Raw genomic sequence first — 21749 nt, 5'->3', positions numbered from 1 at the left:
ATTTAGGAAGTTTTCTTCCGTTCGGTGCCTCACCCTGTTTGACAGCCCTCTGTACCCAGAGTTTGTATTCAACCCATTTCACATTGAATATTTAACTCTGTGTAGAAACTTGAAGCAACTCTAGTAATATCTGCAGCAGGCTCCCAGCTTACATGAATACCTTTGCACGCATCAAAGATTTGAACAGAGATATAAGATAATGTTTATTAAATAAATGTCTGTGGTCCTAAATAAGCAATTGTAATTTTACAGGGCATTCATTTCCTAGGGCTGCCATAACAAAGCACCACAAACAGGGTGGCTTAAAACAAAAGAAATTCATTGTCTCACAGTTCTAGAGAGGAGAAGTCCAGAATCACGGGGGTGTCAGGGCCATTCTCCCTCTGAAACCTGCAGGAGGGAAGCCTTCTTGGCCTCTTCCTAGCCTATGGTAGTCTGCCAGTGGTCCTTGGCATTCCTTGGCTTGCAGCTCCAGAACTTCGATTTCTGTCTCCTTCACACAGGGCCTTCTCTCCTCATGTATCTCTGTCTTTTTGTCTCTTGTCTTCTTCTAATAAAGATATCAACCATATTGAATTATGACTCATATTAATGACCTCATCTGAACTTGATTACATCTGTAGAGATAACAAGATCACCTTTGCAGGACTTTGACTTATCTTTTTGTGAGGGGCACACAATTTAACCTACAATAGCAGGGAACATTATTTGAGATGTAGTACTAATTACCTAAGCTGGCAGATTTGAGCCAGTACCTAATTGAGGGAGATGATGCATTATCTTTGTGTGAGATGTCCATATCTCTGGTAGTTCATCTGCTTGCAAAGGTATGTCATTTCTCTTTCTGAATGAGGCACTGTACACCAGGTGACAAGAGATTTATTGGCTACTCTGCATGTAGGCAATCTTGCCCGGAAGAAGCAGTTATTAATCCAGCAGGTGCTCAAAACAGGTTCCAATTCCTCTTCTTTGAGCAATACCTTAATTCATGATAGTATCATTTGCAAGACATAAAGAATCTGGATGGATAAAAAATTATTTATTTGCATAGTCAGTATATATTATGTATAATGTTGTTGGTTTGCTTTTTCATAAAAATAACACATTTCCATTACAAAAAAGGTAAAACAAAAACTGAAAAGTATTAAAGAAGACTAAAGCATAATAGTTCACCATCCCCACCCACCCTATTAATATTTTTATGTAACTCCTTCTAGTATTTATGCATAGATTTTTAAAAATAATTATGAATATACTACAAATATAAATCTGCATGCTGTTTAAGTGAGTGACTACAAATCCGTAGTTGAATTATAATAAGGGAGACAAGGGCCACTTGGTTCCCGGTAAGAGGGAAAAAAGAAAAAGAAAATACCCTATTCATTAACCCTAAACCTCAAAAATACAAGATATTAGTGAGCAGCTTTCACTTATAATAGATGAGTAAGCATTACATTTTTAGTTTATAACATCAGTAGTTAACTAAGACTTTAGGTACACTCACCAAAGTGGTCATTGAAACAATGCCACCTTTTGTTCCCCTCAGACATATGGAAAATGACAGCAATCTTATAGGATAGGAATACATTTGGTTGTGGTTGTCTAAATAATGGGCAGTGTAGAATCCCAAAATTAAAGAAGTCACTATATGCTTCCTCCACAAGACCCTTTCTAGAAGAAAATAACGTATGATGCATTTCTTAGAGCTAGCGAAATATATGATAGAAATATGAGGGGACGTCTTTAGTTTCTGACTTACTTTTCCTCTTCTCTCATTATTCTCAGCAACCTCAGTATATCTATGTTGCCAATTCAGCTGACATTCTCAATTCCCAGTTCGTCATCCTCCTCAACTCCACTTACTGTGCCACTGAAGCTACTCACTGGTAAAGCCACACCTGGAATCCATGAGCCACTCAAAATTCTCTAGACCTCTCTAACCACTACTTTGTTAACTTCTGTCTTGTTCATTCTCGCATATTTAAAGAACATCCAATTCCTTGAAAATTACCTGACTGCTTTGCTTACAAAACCCACCTTGACTTTATGTGTCTTAGTTTGCTTGGGTTTCTATAACAAAATAGCACAGACTGGATGGTTTAAACAGCAGAAATTAATTTCTCACAGTTAGGGTAACTGGCAAGTCCAAGATCAAGGTGCCAGCTGATTCCATTTCCAGCAAGCACTCCCTTGCTGGCTTGCAGATTGCTGCCTTCTCCCTGTGTCGTCACGTGGTGCAGCAAGAACTCCAGTGTCTCCTCTTTTCTTTTTTTTTTTTTTTTTAGAGACAGAGGTTTGGTCTTGTTATCCAAGCTGGAGTGCCATGGGGTGATCTTGGCTCACTGCAACCTCCGCTTCCCAGGTTCAAGCAATTCTCCTGCCCCAGCCTCCCAAGTAGCTGGGATTGCAGGTGCATGCCACCACACCCAGCTAACTTTTTGTATCTTTAGTAGAGACAGAGTTTCACCATGCTGGCCAGGCTGGTCTCAAACTCCTGACCTCGTGATCTGCCCGCCTCGACCTCCCAAAGTGCTGGGATTACAGGCATGAGCCACCATGCCAGGCTGTGTCTCTTCTTCTTCTGGACACCAGTCCTGTTGGGTTAGGGCAGCATCCTTATGACCTCGTTTAACCTTAATTACCGTCTTATAGATCCTATCTCTGAATAGTCACATTGAGGGTTAGGGCTTCAACATATAAATTTTGGGGGATGCCATTCAGACCATACATCTTGTTTCTGTACAAATCCTCAATCTTTAGTCTCAGCCCAACTAATTTCTCCACTCCTATTGAGCAGAAACTCTGCCCCCATCTCCAACCAAGCCTTCATTGTTGAGTGTCTCATTTTAGTATATGACAACTCCCACAACAATTTTTCCAATTTTTTTCACCTTCTTCAAACCCTCAGTTTCTCACCAAGATTCACTCCCCACATCCAGGAAACAACCTCATCTGCAACTTTAAAAGACCGATCAAGACCTTTTGGTCAGGCAGATCTGGGACCTGCACTTACACTATCAATGAAACCTTAGGGAAGTCAGTTTACTTCCTGCCATCCTCGGGCCTGTTGTGGGGATGAAACAAAGTGAGGTTTGAGAAAGCCCATCACCCAGTGCCTGCCATGGGCAAAGCTCAATCAATGTAAGCAGAACATAGAAGTTGAATATTATCCAGACCACTTACAGACTCCCAGGGGAGTGCTGTAATGAGTTGCAACTCCCTGGCCCTCCTGGCATGTATTCGGCACACATTAAATGACAAAAGTCTCAAGTAAACACCATTAGAAGGTGATTACTGTTGCCGGACCCCCAGGAGTAGAGAGCAATCACGCACCACAGATGGACAAAGGTTAGTCTTAGGACCACAAGAGTAAACAAGTGATTTAGATAGACTCCTCTACATTCCTATGTTAATTACCCTTGTATTTTTTTCTTTTAAATTTTATTATTATTATGCTTTAAGTTGTAGGGTACATGTGCACAGTGTGCAGGTTTGTTACATATGTATACATGTGCCATGTTGGTATGCTGCACCCATTAACTCGTCATTTAGCATTAGGTATATCTCCTAATGCTATCCCTCCCCCGCCGCCACCCCACAACAGGCCCCAGTGTGTGATGTTCCCCTTCCTGTGTCCATGTGTTCTCATTGTTCAGTTCCCACCTATGAGTGAGAACATGCGGTGTTTGGTTTTTTGTCCTTGCAATAGTTTACTGAGAATGATGATTTCCAGTTTCATCCATGTCCCTACAAAAGACACGAACTCATCATTTTTTATGGCTGCATAGTATTCCATGGTGTATATGTGCCACATTTTCTTAACCCAGTCTATCGTTGTTGGACATTTGGGTTGGTTCCAAGTCTTTACGATTGTGAATAGGGCCACAATCAACATATGTGTGCATGTGTCTTTATAGTAGCATGATTTATAGTCCTTTGGGTATATACCCAGTAATGGGATGGCTGGGTCAAATGGTATTTCTAGTTCTAGATCCCCGAGGAATCGCCACACTGACTTCCACAATGGTTGAACTAGTTTACAGTCCCACCAACAGTGTAAAAGTGTTCCTATTTCTCCACATCCTCTCCAGCACCTGTTGTTTCCTGACTTTTTAATGATGGCCATTCTAACTGGTGTGAGATGGTATCTCATTGTGGTTTTGATTTGCATTTCTCTGATGGCCAGTGATGATAAGCATTTTTTCATGTGTTTTTTGGCTGCATTAATGTCTTCTTTTGAGAAGTGTCTGTTCACGTCCTTTGCCCACTTTTTGATGGGGTTGTTTTTTTCTTGTAAATTTGTTTGAGTTCATTGTAGATTCTGGATATTAGCCCTTTGTCAGATGAGCAGATTCTCAGCCAGACTGACAAACATAATATCTGTGTCACTGTATGTTATTCATCTGTTGTTGGGTCAAGGTCTGTGGGATGGTCCCCCACAGCTTCCAACAAACCATTTTCTCAGTTCTCAAGCCTAGATGACAGGGCTTCTCCTGGTGTTCCTTATGTCCATGCTGATGGCTGCTTCCATCTTTCAGGTTAACTTGAGTCCAGGCTGGAGAAACTTTTAAAAAAGGAAAGTCACCACCAATTTAGTGGTATTTTGAATTCTGGTTTTTTCCAATCTATCTGTCACTATTTACTTTCTAGAGTCCTCAAAGAGATGCTCTATGCATTCTGTTCAGGTTTTATAGCTTATTCCATTTTATCCCAAACTGAAAATCCCAGATGGATAAAGTTTGATTCATAGTTGCATATAGGTAAAAATTGAGTCAAACCTGAGGTCCCATTTTTCAATGAAGACTTAGCCTGATCTTTGAAATGTTGGTGAATTAGTATGTAACAAGCAGATTCACTTGGCCAAACTAGAATATTTCCCTACCGAGTTAGCTAAGAAATTACTGTACGTACAAGGCATTATGTATGAAAATGTTATGAAGTTTAAATCTTTACTGTAATATTGATTCTGGCATTTTATGCTCTTTGGTAGCTAGTTATGATCTGACTCCTATCTCCAATCATTGTAAAGTTAATTAATGCACTTTTCAGATAAATTTATTAAGAAAGAAAGAAAGAAAGAAAGAAAGAAAGAAAGAAAGAAAGAAAGAAAGAAAGAAAAGAAGTTGAATATTAGACAGCTGCCTACCCTGCAATCTGGCCCAAGTAGACTTTCTAACATTCAGACTCACAAAGTCAGAAGGGATGGAAGGAAATGGTGAAACTCAGCAAATCTGGGCCTACTCAGGGAGCCTCATTTTCCTTCTTGATTTTGCTTTTCCTGGCCTCTTTCCAAGATATCCAACCCTAGGATTTATAAAAACTGTTGAGGAGCCAGCAGAGAAGCACAGAGGGCAAAACCAGGAGGAGAGAGGATTTGAGTTGATCAAGACCAACGAAATTTTCTGCTGAGACTGGGATGCATAACTACATGTCAGCCAAGCCCAATTGAATAAATGCTGCCTGTGATTCATATGGCTGACAGGGCCAAACTGAGGTGCAGAGGGGCTACAAAGTTGGCTTTGGTGATGCCTCCCTGCCTGTCTTTGGTTTTGCCAATGGGCCCTTCATGCTCCTATGGCCCCCTCTAGTGATTCAGTTCCACCTAAGTCCACCCTTCCTGATGGATACATGGATCTCTCCTTCCTATCAAAGTTGAGTTGTCCTGTGTTCCATTATTTAGGGGCCAAGAGACAGTCATTCTCTCTAAGAAAGGGCCTTGGCCAAAAATTGCCGTGTTCATGAGCCCTCACTGTCTATCCTACTTCAGCTACATTTTCTTGTTAACCCAGCGCTGTGTCTCTAATGAGGAGCATTTTGGCGATTTTGACAGAGCTTAGGGAGGTAACTTTAGATATTCAGTACTTGTGGCCCCACTGATAGAGGTATAGATCGTCTCGATAGTTCATGTGAAAGTCCAGTCTGCTGTCAACAGCCCACAAATAGCAAAAACCACAGTTAGTTACTGAGTCAAAGCAAAATGGGATGCTTGAATACTTTGAGGGTTAATGAAGGTTCTGACTCAGATGAACTGAGTTCAATGAGGTGCAGGGGCCGTAAACAAAATCGGAGCTCACTCATCTTTCCAAATCAGTCAGGTCACCTTGTAGAGACATAGCAAAATAGCAAAAGGTCTGCAATGTGCTAAGCACTATGTAATTTTAGAAACAAGAAAACCTTCCCCAAATAAAAGCCCTTACCCAAAATAAAGGAGATGTAGGGTGACAGTAATATATGTTGACAACCCACATGTGGCAGACCCTGTGTTAGAGACTTCAGATATGCTGCTACCACTCATAATGAGAATAATATTTATGGGGGTCTATTATGTACCCAGTGTTCTTCTAAGTACTTTATAGAAAGTAACTCATTTAACAATCCTAATAAGTCTGTGAAATAGATACTATCATTAGCTCCATTTTACAGAAACCAATGCAAAGGCATACAGCTGACGAGATTTGAACAAAGAGCGTGTGTGGCCTCCCTCAGTCCCCATAGCAATCTGTGAGATGCACATAATTATTTCCCCATCTTGCATAAGAGAATACCAAGTCTCATAAAAATTATGTCATCTGTGGCAGGTAAAGGCTATGTTAGTTTGACCCCAGGTCTTTCTGGATCTGAAATCTGTTCTCATCTCCTTATCCCATCTGATATTCTGAAGTCATGGACTCCTCCTTCGTGCAGAAGAAGTGGCAGCTGACAATGGGATGGATTCCTGTCAACAGACACAAATGGAATAGACGAGTTCAGGAGTCTTGGCAGATCTCCCCTGTGCATTATGGTCTCAGTGAGGAGGGCTATAAAACAGAGATAAAATGAAAGGGCTTATGAGTTCTAAAAGGCTATAAAATCTCCTTGGATTTGGTTTCCAACAAATCAAATGTGGAAGAAAAGCCATCTTCCTGTCTCTCTCTGAGCTCTGCAGAGGTGGTCTAATTCTGAGTTCTTTTCTTAATGTTTCAGCACTTGCAACACAAAACTCAACTCCTGTTTGCAGAAGGCTGAAATTTCACACAGGGCAGTTTTGAAGCCTGTTTGTGCTTCTGTTAGGAGCTTTTGATTATTATCGGTTCCTGGATTGTTTAAGAGGAGTCCTCTCTCCCATATGTGGGAAGAATACTTGCGTCTTCACTACATCCTACATGATAGAGGAATTATTTCTGACATCAAAAGAAATCCTTCAATACATGTGTTAGCGTCCTGCAGTGGTGTGATAAGTAAGAAAGAGGAAGATGAGAATGCGGTAGATGATTGAGGAAAACGTGACCATTTGGGCAATAGAGACTATTTAGATGTGTTGGATAGAAATATAAAGGCAGCATAACTTGTAGCCATTTGACAATTTGGATAAAAATTTGGTTCTTCAAAGAAGAGCTTTATAAATATTTGGATTCACTTACTTTTTAAAGGATTTTATATTTATGTAGCATTAAAGATATTCCAAACACAGCAGGAACTAAGTAAATTACTATTGAAGGGATAGATTAACACACTTTTTAAAAGGGGATAATGCCATCTCTAAAATTTAAAACAGACAATAAAATGTTTTAGCATTCATGATTTTACTTTATATGTTGGGGAAAGCCTCTTTTAAAATATTCATTTCCTTTCACTGCTGCTTTTGTAGCCTTTCTACCCTTATGAATAACGCTAATACATTGTGTAAAAACTACATGTTGTTAAATATACTTTATTAAGACCATGACTGCTGAGTTCTTGGAGATTTTCTTTTCCCTCAAATGAAAATGTTAGTTGGCTTCGGCTGTTCCGATTACTAGAAAATGACATTCAAAGCAGTCAAGAAAGGGGATCATGATTCATTTTTCAGTCTGTTCTCTGCATCCTGGACTTCACCAAAAAAAAAGTATGTATATTAAAACTAGATATACATATGCATGGTTATGTGTGTGTGTATATATATATATATGGCTTTATATATATATATACACATATATATACTTTAAAAGCTATGTTACCACACGTGTATATGTGTGTGTGTGTTTATATGTGTGTCTATATGTGTGTGTGTGTCTGTGTATGTGTGTATACACCACTATGTATGTGTGTGTATGTTCAGGCTGTTTATTCAAAAGAAGCTGTTGGTCTTGACTCCCAGATTCAGGCTACATTAACCTCCCTCTAGGAGGTGCCAAGAACAGAGAAGAACCAGCTAAAGGGTGTACTGGGGAGGAAGGGAAAGTGGCTGGTGGTTGTTGGCATTTTTAGTAAGAGAAAGATTTCACAGTAAGAGTCTTTGATACAAAATCAGTTAGAAGAAGGGGTAAATTTAGGGCAGAAACAACAGCTTTGGAATGAGGGTGGAGTGGGGAGAGGGAGTAAAATGGGAGATAAATTTCCACTATCCCAGGTAACACAGAGGTCTTCAGTCAGTCTGATGAGGTGGGGTGCAATGAACAGCATGGCAGAGAGGGTGAGAGTCCAATTCACCATGAATTATATGAAGGAATGCCTGAAAACGAATAAAGAAGACTGTGCATTATGCTTTTTGGGAGTCATTAAGACTACCCAAGTGGTGGGGCTGGGCAGCTCACTTAATGTCCAGAGTTGGGGTGACCAGAGGTGGGGAGTGCCAGGGGCCTAACAGGGCATCCAAAAATCCCAGGCACAAGGGACTCCACAGACAGCCTAGCCTTTCTGTGAATACCTGATAACTCTGCAGGGAAAACTAATGTCTCTATTTTTTAGGATGGAGAAGCTAAGACTGTCTCCAAACTTCTCAGGTTCACCGAGAGAAGGCTGTCAAAGCCAGTTGGTTACCGGAAAGGTGAGAATCCAGGGCAGGTTGGACCGGGGGATAGATAATGTAAATAATTTAAGACTCAGGATTCATTCATTTAGTACAACTTTTTAGACACCTACTGATGCCAAAAATGATGGTGACGTGCTGAGGTTTCAGCTATGAACCAATTAGAAATGGTCATTCTGATGTGGAGTTCATAAGTAAAAAGGAATTACAATACATAGTAGAAAGTGCTGCAATGGTAACAGTCCAAAGCTTGATGAAAATAGGAGAAGGGCCCCTAGCCTAATCTGGGGGAATCAGAGACTGTTTCCAAGAAGTGACTCCTAAGCTGAGACCTGGGGATAGTGAGGAATTCAGTCAATTAAAGGGTTAGTGGAGTATTGAAAAGAAAATTCAAGTTTTAGGGTGTGGAGGCTACACTGCGAGGTGCAATAGAGAACTGAAAGTCACCCCGTTTTGCTGGAATGGGAGGTAGGAAGTATTCAGAGATGTGGCAGAAGAGATATCCAAAGGCCAAGTCATGAAGCACTTGTTAAGGACGTTAAAGAGGATGCTTAATCCACGCATTTTAGCCCACCTCAATGTTTCCAAACTTAGGGCATAGAGGGTAGAAATCTCATCCTATTTCATATTAAGACAGCATGAGTTTTACGGTAGAAAAGAGCTGGCTTATATCCTGGCCCTGCCACTTACTGGGTAGAGGTGGATGCTTTCTCATTCTCTGAGCCTCAACTTTTCCTCTGTGAAATGAGAATTCTTTTCCTACATCGCATGGCTATTTTCAGAATGAGAGTGTTTCCTAGCTGGAAAGGGAAGCCATCAATTTGTGGGGAGAGCATTCAGTAAATAGAAATAATGATTCATCTGATTTCTTCTTACAACACATGAAAATTCTAGATGTTTTCAGGAAGAAAAGATAATGGATACAGCATTGATATAGAAGACATATTTAAAGCCCCCTTTCTAATGTGCCGCTAACAAGGTGAGCCAAGTCTCAGATAGCATGGTTTCCTATCTGTAAAACAGGGACAATAACACTTGATTCCTCACTTCCAAGCATGTTGTGAAGTTTAATTAGATGTTATCCATAAAGTACTATGAACTTCTCAGAGGACGACAGCATATAAATACAAGTTACACAGCTCATATTATTCATCTTCTTTCTCTGGTTTAGCTACAAGCCAGTCCCCTGTACTCAGAACCCTGGCATTTTCTCCCTCTATATTCCTGATCTTTCTTACAGGGAGAGTCAGGCTCTTGCTCATTTTCTCCATGTCATGATGCCTGGCACTTTGCATTTCATTCGGCCTCCCTCTGGTCGCTCATTTTTAAGAGCGTCTGACAAATTTCTCTCACTCAACTTAATGCCTTTTGGTCAGAGGTTGTTTCAGACCATGAAGAGAGCTTCTTCTTTCAAAGTACTCTCTTGAACATTCAGCTGTAAATTTTAACTGGCAACAGTGAATTCTAATCAAGGAAAGACAGATTATTGATTATTTGATTCTATCATGTTTGCATGATTCTCAAAATCCTTTAGGCCTCCTTGGTTTAAAAGCAATTGGTAAGTAGTGAAGATTGAGATGAAGCTGTTCTAAACTGAAGACAACTTTGTAACTTTTTGGAGTCACTTCTGGCCTAGTGCCTTGAGTGTCCATAAAACCATCATTTCTACCCAGTTTTGTTTTTTGTATATGATAAATCAAGACAGATGTTACCACCTGATTTATTTCTATGAATGGGATTTCTTTGTTCAAAACTAAAGTGATATAGTTGTATAGGACAGTTAAAACTAGTGAACAGGTTCTAGCTCCCTTTCCTCCTCAAATGAAATTCATTGTTTTGATGCTTACTGCAAAACAGGAATGAATGTTATTAATACTTGACGGGGAATTTTGAATTTTAATGAAAACATTGGAGTTTTTCAAGGTTGGACTCAAATATTAATCTCTCTAGTATTTTCAGTGTTTACAACAGATACTGCCATATGTCACAAACCACAGCTATATTGGATAGACAAAACACTTTTTTACTAGGAATGGAAGGAATCAAACAATTTCAATGTATTCTAGAAAGTTCAAAAAACCACTAAGCCACTATATGGATGTGATTTCTACCAAAATTTAGTTGAGGCTCAATGAATAGGATCTAATTCCGGAAAGCAGGATAGGGGAATGGCTTCAGGGAGGGGCTCACAAGAGTCTGCACTGTCATCCATAATGTGTACAATTTTTTTAAGAAAAGAAGATCCAAAGCAAATGAGGCAAAATGCTAAGATTTATAAGTGGCTCATTTGTGGACATTCATTATATTATTTCTACTCTTTTCTACATGTTTGAAATAAAAGTATAGTTTTACAATAATAGTATTACTTATAGTACTTGTAATTTTGAGAAAGAATAGAATCATACATATAAATCTGTTTCTGCCTTAAGGGAGCTTCAGGACTCTAGTCAGGGACTTTTCAAGGGCCTTCGCAGGTCGTATGTTCTGGACAAAAGCTAACATCGAATATGGAAACAGAAATCTTAATTTAGTCTTGAGAGTGCCATTTATAAGCTAACTCATTCTTTAGAACTGAAAGCAGAAATTTACAGATGTTCTTGTGACCCTACATCCCAGGGACCCACAAATCTAGCACATTGAGGTATTTCTCTGGAAAGACATTGATTGTTTATATAAGTCTATACACACACAATTTTTAAAAATAAACAATATAGAAAAAAAGAAAGCAGGAACTCACTGACAATGCCACCGTCAGAGACACAGACATTATTCACACACATTTTCACTTACAAATTGAAATAGAAAAATTATTGCTCTAACCGACAAGAAAAAATTTACAAAAAGTTAACATTAAACATAGTTTCATTTTTAAGAAATATATAATTAAATATTACTTTAACAGAAAGAAATATAGTATAACAGAAGAAACTGATGAACTTCAGATAAGTGGATATTTTCCACAAGAAATATTAATTCTATGCTATTGCTCAACCTTAAAAAGCAGATTGTAAACTTTCAGCTTCCAATCCAGCATGTAAGGAGGTTAGAAGTTGCCGCTTCATCGTAACAAGTAAAAAGCTGAACAAACAGAAAAATCAAACGCTCTTCTTAGATCCATTAGAAAAGGAAAAACCTAGTTAAAAAGTGGGCAAAAGACCTGAACAGACACCTCACCAAAGAAGATACACAGCTGACAAATACGCATATGAAAAGATGTTCAACACCACATGTCATTAGGGAGTTACAGATTAAACAACCATGAAATACGACTACCCACCTATTAGAATTGCTAAAATCCAAAACACTGACAACACCAAATGCTGGTGGGAATGTGGAACAACAGGAACTTTTCATTCATTGCTGGTGGAAATGCAAAATGGTACAACCACTTTGAAAGACAGTTTGACATTTTCTTACAAAACTAAACATACTCTTACCATGTGATCCAGTAATGATGCTCCTTGTTATTTACCCAAAAGAGTTGAAAACTTATGTCCACACAAACATCTGCACACAAATATTTATAGCAACTGTATTGATAAATGCCAAAACTTAGAATAAACCGAGATGTCCTCAGTCAGTGAATGGAGAAATAAATTGTGGTGCATCCAGACAATGAAATATTATTCAGCATTAAAATGAACAACCTTGGCATAAAGACATGGAGAAACCTTAAATGCATATTACTAAGTGAAAGAAACCAATGTGTAAAAAGCTACATAGTATGTGACCCCAACTATATGACATTCTGGAAAAGGCAAAACTATGAAGACACTATGGTTGCCAGCAGTTGAGGGAGAGAAAGGGACAAATAGGTAGAGCACAGAGGGATTTTAGGACAACGAAACAACTCTGCATGATATTACAATGGCATATACATTATTCATTTGTCCAAATTCATAAAATGTATACCATCAGAAATGAGCCCTAATATAAACTATGAACTTTGGGTGATGATATTTCAATGTGGGTTCATTGAACGTATCACCGTAGTGCAGGATGTTGATACTGGAGGAGGTTGTACACATGAAGGAGGGCAAGAGGTTATGTAGGAACTCTCTGTATTTTCCATTCAGTTTTGCTTTGAACCTAAAACTGATCTAAAAATTAAAGTCTATTTTTTAAAGTAGATTATGTAAAACCACTAAGAATTGAAATCATTATGCTTTTTTTTTTAAACCAAGTTCATACCATGAAAGATACGCTAACTCTTCCACTTATTCCACACCATCCTTCTCTACCATCAGATTTTCAATGGTTCCAATGTAATGGCTCCCTTGTAATATTACCATTTTGTCTACATTCTCAAATTCCTTGTTTTGAGTCTTCATTCCATTAGATACATCAGGGGTCTCCAACCCTCAGGACATGGACTGAATTAGTCCATGGCCTGTGTGGCCCATTAGGAAGTGTACCACACAGCAGGAGGTGAGTAGTACACAAAGGAGCATTACTGCCTGAGCTCCACCTGCTGTCAGACCAGCGGTGGCATTAGATTCTCACAGAAGCGCGAAACCTATTGTGAACTGCACCTGCAAGGGATCTAGGTTGTGCACTCCTTATGAGAATCTAATGCCTGATGATCTGAGGTGGAATAGTTTCATCCCAAAAACCATCCCTCAATCCCCTGATGGAAAAATTGTCTTGCATGAAACTAATTCTTGGTATCAAAAAGGCTGGGGACTGTTGGGATAGATAACATCATTGTAAAATTTTTTCTAAGAAAAACTCATGGATATTATGTTCCCAAGTTCTTTTATGCTTGAAAATTTCTTCCTGTGGCTTTCTTGCTAGACCTGCAGCTTAGCTGAATATAACATTCTCAGGTCTCCCACACCTTCACTCAGAGATCAACATTTTTAGTACTGAATACCGTTATGTAGAAAATTGAAGACAAACTGATTTTCCCCGTTTGTATTTGATTTTTGTTATAAATGCCTAAATTTTTAGCCTTAAATTTCAGTAGCTTTACGAGAATATGCTTCAACATTGATCATTCAGTATAAAACATTTCATGATATATAGGAAGTCATTCAAAGTGCACATCCAAATGTTTCTTCATTTTCTTAAACTATCTCTCTGAAAAATTTTAGTTATCTCTTTGGTTCTCTATGTAAAAGATAACAATTAAGATTCTGTTGCGGCCGGGGATGGTGACTCACGCTTGTAATCCCAGCACTTTGGGAGGCCGAGGCGGACAGATCACGAGGTCAGGAGATCGAGACCACGGTGAAACCCCGTCTCTACTAAAAATACAAAAAATTAGCCAGGCGTGGTGGCGGGCGCTTGTAGTCCCAGCTACTCGGAGAGGCTGAGGCAGGAGAATGGTGTGAACCCGGGAGGCGGAGCTTGCAGTGAGCCGAGATAGCGCCACTGCACTCCAGCCTGGGCAACAGAGCGAGACTCCATCTCAAAAAAAAAAAAAAAAAAAAAAAAGATTATGTCGGATGATCTTTGCCCTCAATAGGAATATTGACTCTTGAATAGTGTATTTGTAGCCTTTCACCTTTGAATTCTCTAGGATTGTCTCAATTCCTCTCTCCTTGACATCTTTTTGTTTTCAGTTGTGCCTGTTCTGTTTCTTACTTCTTAGAATTTATTCCTTTTCCATTTCCATAAGTAGCCATGTTGGTTTTATCTCAACTTGTTTTCTTAGCTCTGCAACCCCCTTTTCATCCTATTAGGCTGTTTTTATTGCTTTTGTTAGCTTTTGTTTTATTAAATTCATATTCTAATTAAATACATCTCCAGTATTAAATATCCATGGAGAATGTTCTTCTGTTCCCTAGATAATATTTTTCCCAATTTATATTTTTAATTGGATTGTGTATGCTGTGTTCCTTCCTTTTAACTTTTATAGCTGCAGTATACCACATATTTAACATTAGCAGGTCTGGTTTCACAGCTCTGATATAGAGAGGGCGAATCATCCTTAACATCTTTCAACTCTGTCAGACACCTGATATCATCTCTGAATTTGATGTTGTTTTCTCTTTAGCTTTCTATATTGTGTATGGTGAGCATAGGAGGTGGAAGAGGTGGCTGGAAATCTCATTAGGATACCTACATTAGGGCCGTCTTCACTCATCTAAGGGCATATTCCACTTCCATAATCTCCTTGCCCTAATTCTCCAGTTTTGTGAATTTCATGATGCTCTAGCACCCCTGTTGCTTATGCCAAGACCTGGTGGTTATATTTGGATACATCTGCTATAGGGAAAATTTTCCTCTTCTCTATTCCAATCATTCCTCGGTTTGTTTCTCTTCTTATTTGAGGGCTTTAGTAAAGTTTCTCAGAATATTATCAACTCTTTATTTCGCTCACTTTTGCTTTTAAGAGTAGGGCTAGGACCTACCCTGTGTTGCAATAGAATGATTGGTTTCTTTCCTTGGCCATCACTTTTAAATTTTATAACAGGAAATTTGTCCTCTTGTTTGGTTGCTGCTTATGCCTTTTTTACTGCTTTAATATTCATTTGTTTCGATTTTGTATATTTGTTTCTTCTTTTTAATTTATTTCATTCAGTACTAGGAAACAGTCATTCTGTAAATCCACTTCCTCAGCAACTTTTACCCAGACTTTTCTCAAAATTACATTGAACACTGATTATTACATTGGAATAATGTAAAACGCAAAGCTATTTCTTTTTTTATTTTTATTTTTTTATTATTATACTTTAGGTTTTAGGGTACATGTGCACAATGTGCAGGTTTGTTACATATGTATCCATGTGCCATGTTGGTTTGCTGCACCCATTAACTCGTCATTTAGCATTAGGTATATCTCCTAATGCTGTCCCTCCCCCCTCCCCCCACCACACAACAGTCCCCGGAGTGTGATGTTCCCCTTCCTGTGTCCATGAGTTCTCATTGTTCAATTCCCAACTATGAGTGAGAACATGCAGTGTTTGGTTTTTTGTCCTTGCGATAGTTTACTGAGAATGATGGTTTCCAGTTTCATCCATGTCCCTACAAAGGACATGAACTCATCATTTTTATGGCTGCATAGTATTCCATGGTGTATATGTGCCACATTTTCTTAACCCAGTCTATCGTTGTTGGACATTTGGGTTGGTTCCAAGTCTTTGCTACTGTGAATAGTGCCGCAATAAACATACATGTGCATGTGTCTTTATAGCAGCATGATTTATAGTCCTTTGGGTATATACCCAGTAATGGGATGGCTGGGTCAAATGGTATGTCTAGTTCTAGATCCCTGAGGAATCACCACAGACTTCCACAATGGTTGAACTAGTTTACAGTCCCACCAACAGTGTAAAAGTGTTCCTATTTCTCCACATCCTCTCCAGCACCTGTTGTTTCCTGACTTTTTAATGATGGCCATTCTAACTGGTGTGAGATGGTATCTCACTGTGGTTTTGATTTGCATTTCTCTGATGGCCAGTGATGATGAGCATTTTTTCATGTGTTTTTTGGCTGCATAAATGTCTTCTTTTGAGAAGTGTCTGTTCATGTCCTTTGCCCACTTTTTCATGGGGTTGTTTGTTTTTTTCTTGTAAATTTGTTTGAGTTCATTGTAGATTCTGGATATTAGCCCTTTGTCAGATGAGTAGGTTACAAAAATTTTCTCCCATTCTGTAGGTTGCCTGTTCACTCTGATGGTAGTTTCTTTTGCTGTGCAGAAGCTCTTTAGTTTAATTAGATCCCATTTGTCAATTTTGGCTTTTGTTGCCATTGCTTTTGGTGTTTTAGACATGAAGTCCTTGCCCACGCCTATGTCCTGAATGGTATTGCCTAGGTTTTCTTGTAGGATTTTAATGGTTTTAGGTCTAACATTTAAGTCTTTAATCCATCTTGAATTAATTTTTGTATAAGGTGTAAGGAAGGGATCCAGTTTCGGCTTTCTACATATGGCTAGCCAGTTTTTCCAGCACCATTTATTAAATAGGGAATCCTTTCCCCATTTCTTGTATTTGTCAGGTTTGTCAAAGATCAGATAGTTGTAGATATGCGGCATCATTTCTGAGGGCTCTGTTCTGTTCCATTGATCTATGTCTACCAATGACTTTCTTCACAGAATTGGAAAAAACTACTTTAAAGTTCATATGGAACCAAAAAAGAGCCCGCATCGCCAAGTCAATCCTAAGCCAAAAGAACAAAGCTGGAGGCATCACGCTACCTGACTTCAAACTATACTACAAGGCTACAGTAACCAAAACAGCATGGTACTGGTACCACAACGTAAAGCTATTTCTTCCATCATTGTTGCATCCTCAAATGTGATGAATATTTTTATGGTGGTTAACTCTGTGTCAACTTGAATGACTATGAGGCATCCAGATATTTAATCAAATATCTGGATTTGTCAATGAGAGTTTTTCTGGATGAGATCAACATTTGAATTGGTATAAAAAGTAAAGCATATTGCCCTCCCTAATCTGGATGGGGCTCATCCAATCAGTTGAAAGCCCAAATAAAACAGGAAGGCTGAGTCAAAAGATATTTATTCTGGGTAGCTGTCTTTGAGCTGAGTAGTCAGTTTTTCCTGCTTTTAGACTCAAACTGAAACATCAGCTCTTCCTTAGGCTCAAACTGCCAACTTCTGGGCTGAGACTACACCACTGGCTCTCCTGGGTCTCTGGTTTGCTGACTGCAATTTTTGGGACTTGTCAGCCTCCATAATCATGTGAGCCAACTCCTTGTAATAAATATTTATCTCTTTTTCTCTCTCTGGAGAACCGTGACTAATACAATTTATTTTTAAATTATTTTTAAGTGGCACATAATAATCATACATGTGTGATATCTTGATGCATGTGTGCAAGAGGTAACAACAAAGTCATGATAATTAGCATATCCATCACCTCAAACATTTATTATCTCTTTGTGTTGAGAACATTCAAAATTCTCTCTTCTAGCTATCAAAAATATACAATAAATTGTTAGCTGTAGTAACCCAACAGTACTATAGAACATTAGAACTTAGTCCTCCTATCTAATTGTATTTGGTATCTGCTAACCAAACTCTCCTTATTCTCTCCTCCCTCCTACACCTCCCAGCCTCTGTGACCACTCTTCTACTCTCTACTTCTATGAGATCAACTTGTTTAGCTACTACATGTCAGTAAAAACATGTGATATTTATCTTTCTAAGCCTGGCTTATTTCACTTAGCATTGTGTCATCCAGGATAATCCATGTTGTTACAAATGACAGGATTTTATTCTTTTTTATGGCTGAATAGTATTGCATTGTGTATATACACCACATTTTTTTTCATTCATTCATCTGTCAATGAACACTTAGATTGATTCCATAGCTTGGCTATTGTCAACAGTGCTACAATAACATAGGACTCCAGATGTCTCTTCAACATACTGATTTCATTTCCTTTGTATATATATATCCTGTAGCAGGACTGCTGGATCATATGGTAGTTCTATTTTTATTTGTTTGAGGAACAACCATATTGTTTTCTGTATTGGCTATACTAATTACATTCCCACTCATGGTCTAAGAGTTCCCCTTTCTGTACATCTTCACCATTTGCTTTCTGTTTTTGTTTTTTGTTTTTGTTTTTGTTTTTTGTCATTTGTTCAATGCTATTCTAACTGGGCTGAGATGTTATCTCATTGTGTCTTTGGTTTGCATTTCCCTGATAATTAGTGACATTGAGCATTTTTCATATACATTTTGCCCATTTGTATGTCTTCTTTTGAGAAATGTCTATCCAGGTTATTTGCCCATTTTTAATTGGATTAATACCTTGTCATTAAGTAGTTTGCAAATATTTCTTCCCATTCTGCAGGTTGTCTCTTCCTTCTGTTGATTGTTTTCTTTGATGTGCTGAAGCTTTTTGTGTTTGATATAATCTCATTTGTCTATTTTTTGTTTTGTTGCCTGTGCTTTTGAGGTCTTATGCATAAAATCTTTGCCCATATCAATGTTGGGAGGGTTTCCCCAATGTTTTCTTCTAGGAGTTTGATTGTTTTGGATCTTACATTTAAGTCTTGAATACATTTTGAGTTGATTTTTGTATATGCTAAGAAATAGGGACCTACTTTTATTCTTCTGCATATGGATATCCAGTTTTCCCAGCACCATTTATTGCAAAGACAGTCCTTTCCCCAATGAATGTTCTTGGCACCTTTGTCAAAAATCAATTGGCTATGAATAAGTGAATTTATTTCTGGTTTCTTCATTTTGTTTCATTGGTCTATGTGGTTGTTTTTATGGCAGTGCCATGCTGTTTCGGTTACTGTTATAGTATAGTTTGAAGTCAAGTAGTATGATGCTTCCAACTTAGTTCATTTTGTTAAAGATTGCCTTAGCTACTCAGGGAATTTGTGGTTCTATACAAATTCAGTATTGCATTTTTTGTTTCATGTGAAGAATGTCATTTTGATATAGATCGCACTGAATCTGTTGATCACTTTCACTAGTATGGTCATTTCAACAATATTAATTCTTCCAACCCATTAACACAGGATGTCTTTCAATGTTTTTGTGTGTGTCTCCTTTAATTTCTTATATCAATCTTGTATAGTTTTACTTAAGAGAAAACTATTAAATTCATGGTTGGTTAAATTCATTTCTCAGTTTTTTTTAGCTGTTGTATATGGGATTGCTTGCTGAAATTCTTTCTCAGATCATTGTTGCTGTGTAAGAACACTACTGACTTTTGTAGATTGACTTTGTATGCTGCAACTTTACTGAATTTTCTTTATCAATTCTGAGAGTTTTTGGATGGCATTTTTAAGGTTTTCTGTATATAAGATCATGTAATATTCAAGCTAGGAAAATTTGACTTTTTCCTTTCCAATTTTGATGCTCTTCATTTCCTTCTCTTATCTAGCTTCTCTGGGTAGGGCTTCCAAGAGGAAGTTGAATAAGAGTGATAACAGTGGGTATCCTTGTCTTGTCTCAGTTCTTCAGTATGATGTTAGCTATGAGTTTGTCATATATGTCCTTGATTGTGTTGAGGTAGGTTCCTTCAATACTCCATTTGTGGAGAGTTTTGATCATGAAGAGATGTTGAATTTTATCAAATGTTTACCCTACATCTACTGAGATAATCACATGGTTTATGTCCTTCATTGTGTTGATGTGACGTTTCACATTTATTGATTTGTATATGTTGAACCATTTTGGCATTCCTGAGATAAATCCTACTTAAACATGGTGTATATTTTTTGATGTGCTGTTGAATTTGATGTGTTCATATTTTGTTGAAAATATTTGCCTCTATGTTCATCAAGGATAATGGTATGTATTTTTCTGCTTTTGTACTGTCCTTGTCCAGTTTTGGTATCAGTTTAATATTGGCCTCACAAAATAAGACTGGAAGAATTTCTTCCTCTTGAATTTTTTGGAATAATTTAAGAATAATTGGTATTTGTTCTTCCTTAAACATTTTATAGAATTCAGTAGTGAAGTGATCTGGTCCTGGGATTTTTGTTATTGCTTTTGGGAGACTTTTTAATTACTGATTTAATCTGGTGACTCATTATTAGTCTGTTCAGACTTTCTATTTCTTCTGGGTTCAATCTTGGTAGGTTTTTTGTGTCTAGAAATTTATCCATTTTTTTCTGGTTTCCCAATTTGTTGGTGTATAATTGTTCACAATAGTCTTTAATGATCCTTTGTATTTCTTTGGTAACCTTTCTCATTTCTGATTTTATTTGTCGGGTTATTTTTGTTATTTCTTGTTTTGTTAATCTTTTGTGTCGTTTTTTAGTCTCAATTTCATTTATTTCTGCTCTAATCTTTATATCCTCCTACTAATTTTGGATTTGCTTTGTTCTTGCTTTTCTAGTTTCTTGAGGTATATCTGTAGGTTGTCTATTTGAAATATTTATAATTTTTATGTAGCCATTTGTTGTTATGAAATTCTCTCTTAGCACTCCTTTTCTTGTATCCCATAGCTTTTGGCATGTTTCCATTTTCATTTTTTTTAAGATTTGTTTTTAAAAAAATTACTTTTTTTTCTTTTTTTTTTATTATGCTTTAAGTTCTGGGATACATGTGCAGAACGTGCAGTTTTGTTACATAGGTATACACTTGCCATGGTGGTTTGCTGCACCCATCAACCTGTCATCTACATTAGGCATTTCTCCTAATGCTATCCCTCCCCTAGCCCCCCACCCACCCACAGGCCCTGGTATGTGATGTTCCCCTCCCTGTGTCCATGTGTTCTCATTGTTCAACTCGCACTATGAGTGAGAACATGCAGTGTTTAGTTTCCTGTTCCTGTGTTAGTTTGCTGAGAATGATGGTTTCCAGGTTCATCCATGTCCCTGCGAAGGACATGAACTCATCCTTTTTTATGGTTGCATAGTATTCCATGGTGTATATGTGCCATGTTTCCTTGATCCAGGTCTATCACTGATGGGCATTTGGGTTGGTTCCAAGTCTTTGCTATTGTGAACAGTGTGGAAATAAACATAAGTGTGCATGTGTCTTTATAGTAGAATGATCTATAATCCTTTAGGTATATACCCAGTAATGGGATTGCTGGGTCAAATGGTATTTCTGATTCTAGATCCTTGAGGAATTGCCACATTGTCTTCCACAATGGTTGAACTAATTTACACTCCTACCAACAGTGTAAAAGCATTCCTATTTCTCCACATTCTCTCCAGCATCTGTTGTTTTCTGACTTTTTAATGATTGGCATTCTAACTGACATGAGATGGTATCTCATTGTGGTTTTGATTTATATTTCTCAAATGATCAGTGATGATGAGCTTTTTTTCATATGTTTGTTGGCCGCATAAATGTCTTTTTTTGAGGGGTATCTGCTTATATCCTTTGCCCAGTTTTTGATGGGGTTGTTTGTTTTTTTCTTGTAAATTGGTTTAAGTTCTTTGTAGATTCTGGATATTAGCCCTTTGCCAGATGGATAGATTGCAAAAATTTTTTTCCCATTCTGTAGGTTGCCTGTTCACTCTGATGATAGTTTCTTTTGCTGTGCAGAAGCTCTTTAGTTAAATTAGATCCCATTTGTCAATTTTGGCTTTTGT

The 21749-nt window shown here is 38.0% G+C and overlaps 1 long non-coding RNA gene across 2 annotated transcripts in view; it reads right to left on the bottom strand.

Annotated features, from left to right (window-relative positions):
- LOC134736301 (uncharacterized) overlaps positions 1-21749 on the bottom strand; it is a 90788-nt gene that overhangs the window by 26272 nt on the left and 42767 nt on the right. Inside the window, exon 3 of one of the 2 annotated variants that reach the window (XR_010120228.1) lies at positions 885-1019. The exons of the other annotated variant lie outside the window; for it this stretch is intronic. This is a non-coding gene — a long non-coding RNA (uncharacterized lncRNA). Of the gene's footprint in view, positions 1-884; positions 1020-21749 lie in introns of those variants that run through there. 2 annotated transcript variants of the gene reach the window in all.

This window comes from Symphalangus syndactylus, chromosome 3 (assembly GCF_028878055.3).
Source record: "Symphalangus syndactylus isolate Jambi chromosome 3, NHGRI_mSymSyn1-v2.1_pri, whole genome shotgun sequence".
Classification (NCBI taxonomy): Eukaryota; Metazoa; Chordata; class Mammalia; order Primates; family Hylobatidae; genus Symphalangus; species Symphalangus syndactylus.
Note: the sequence above shows the minus strand (reverse complement) of the source record. Positions and strands in the feature narration are given on the sequence as shown.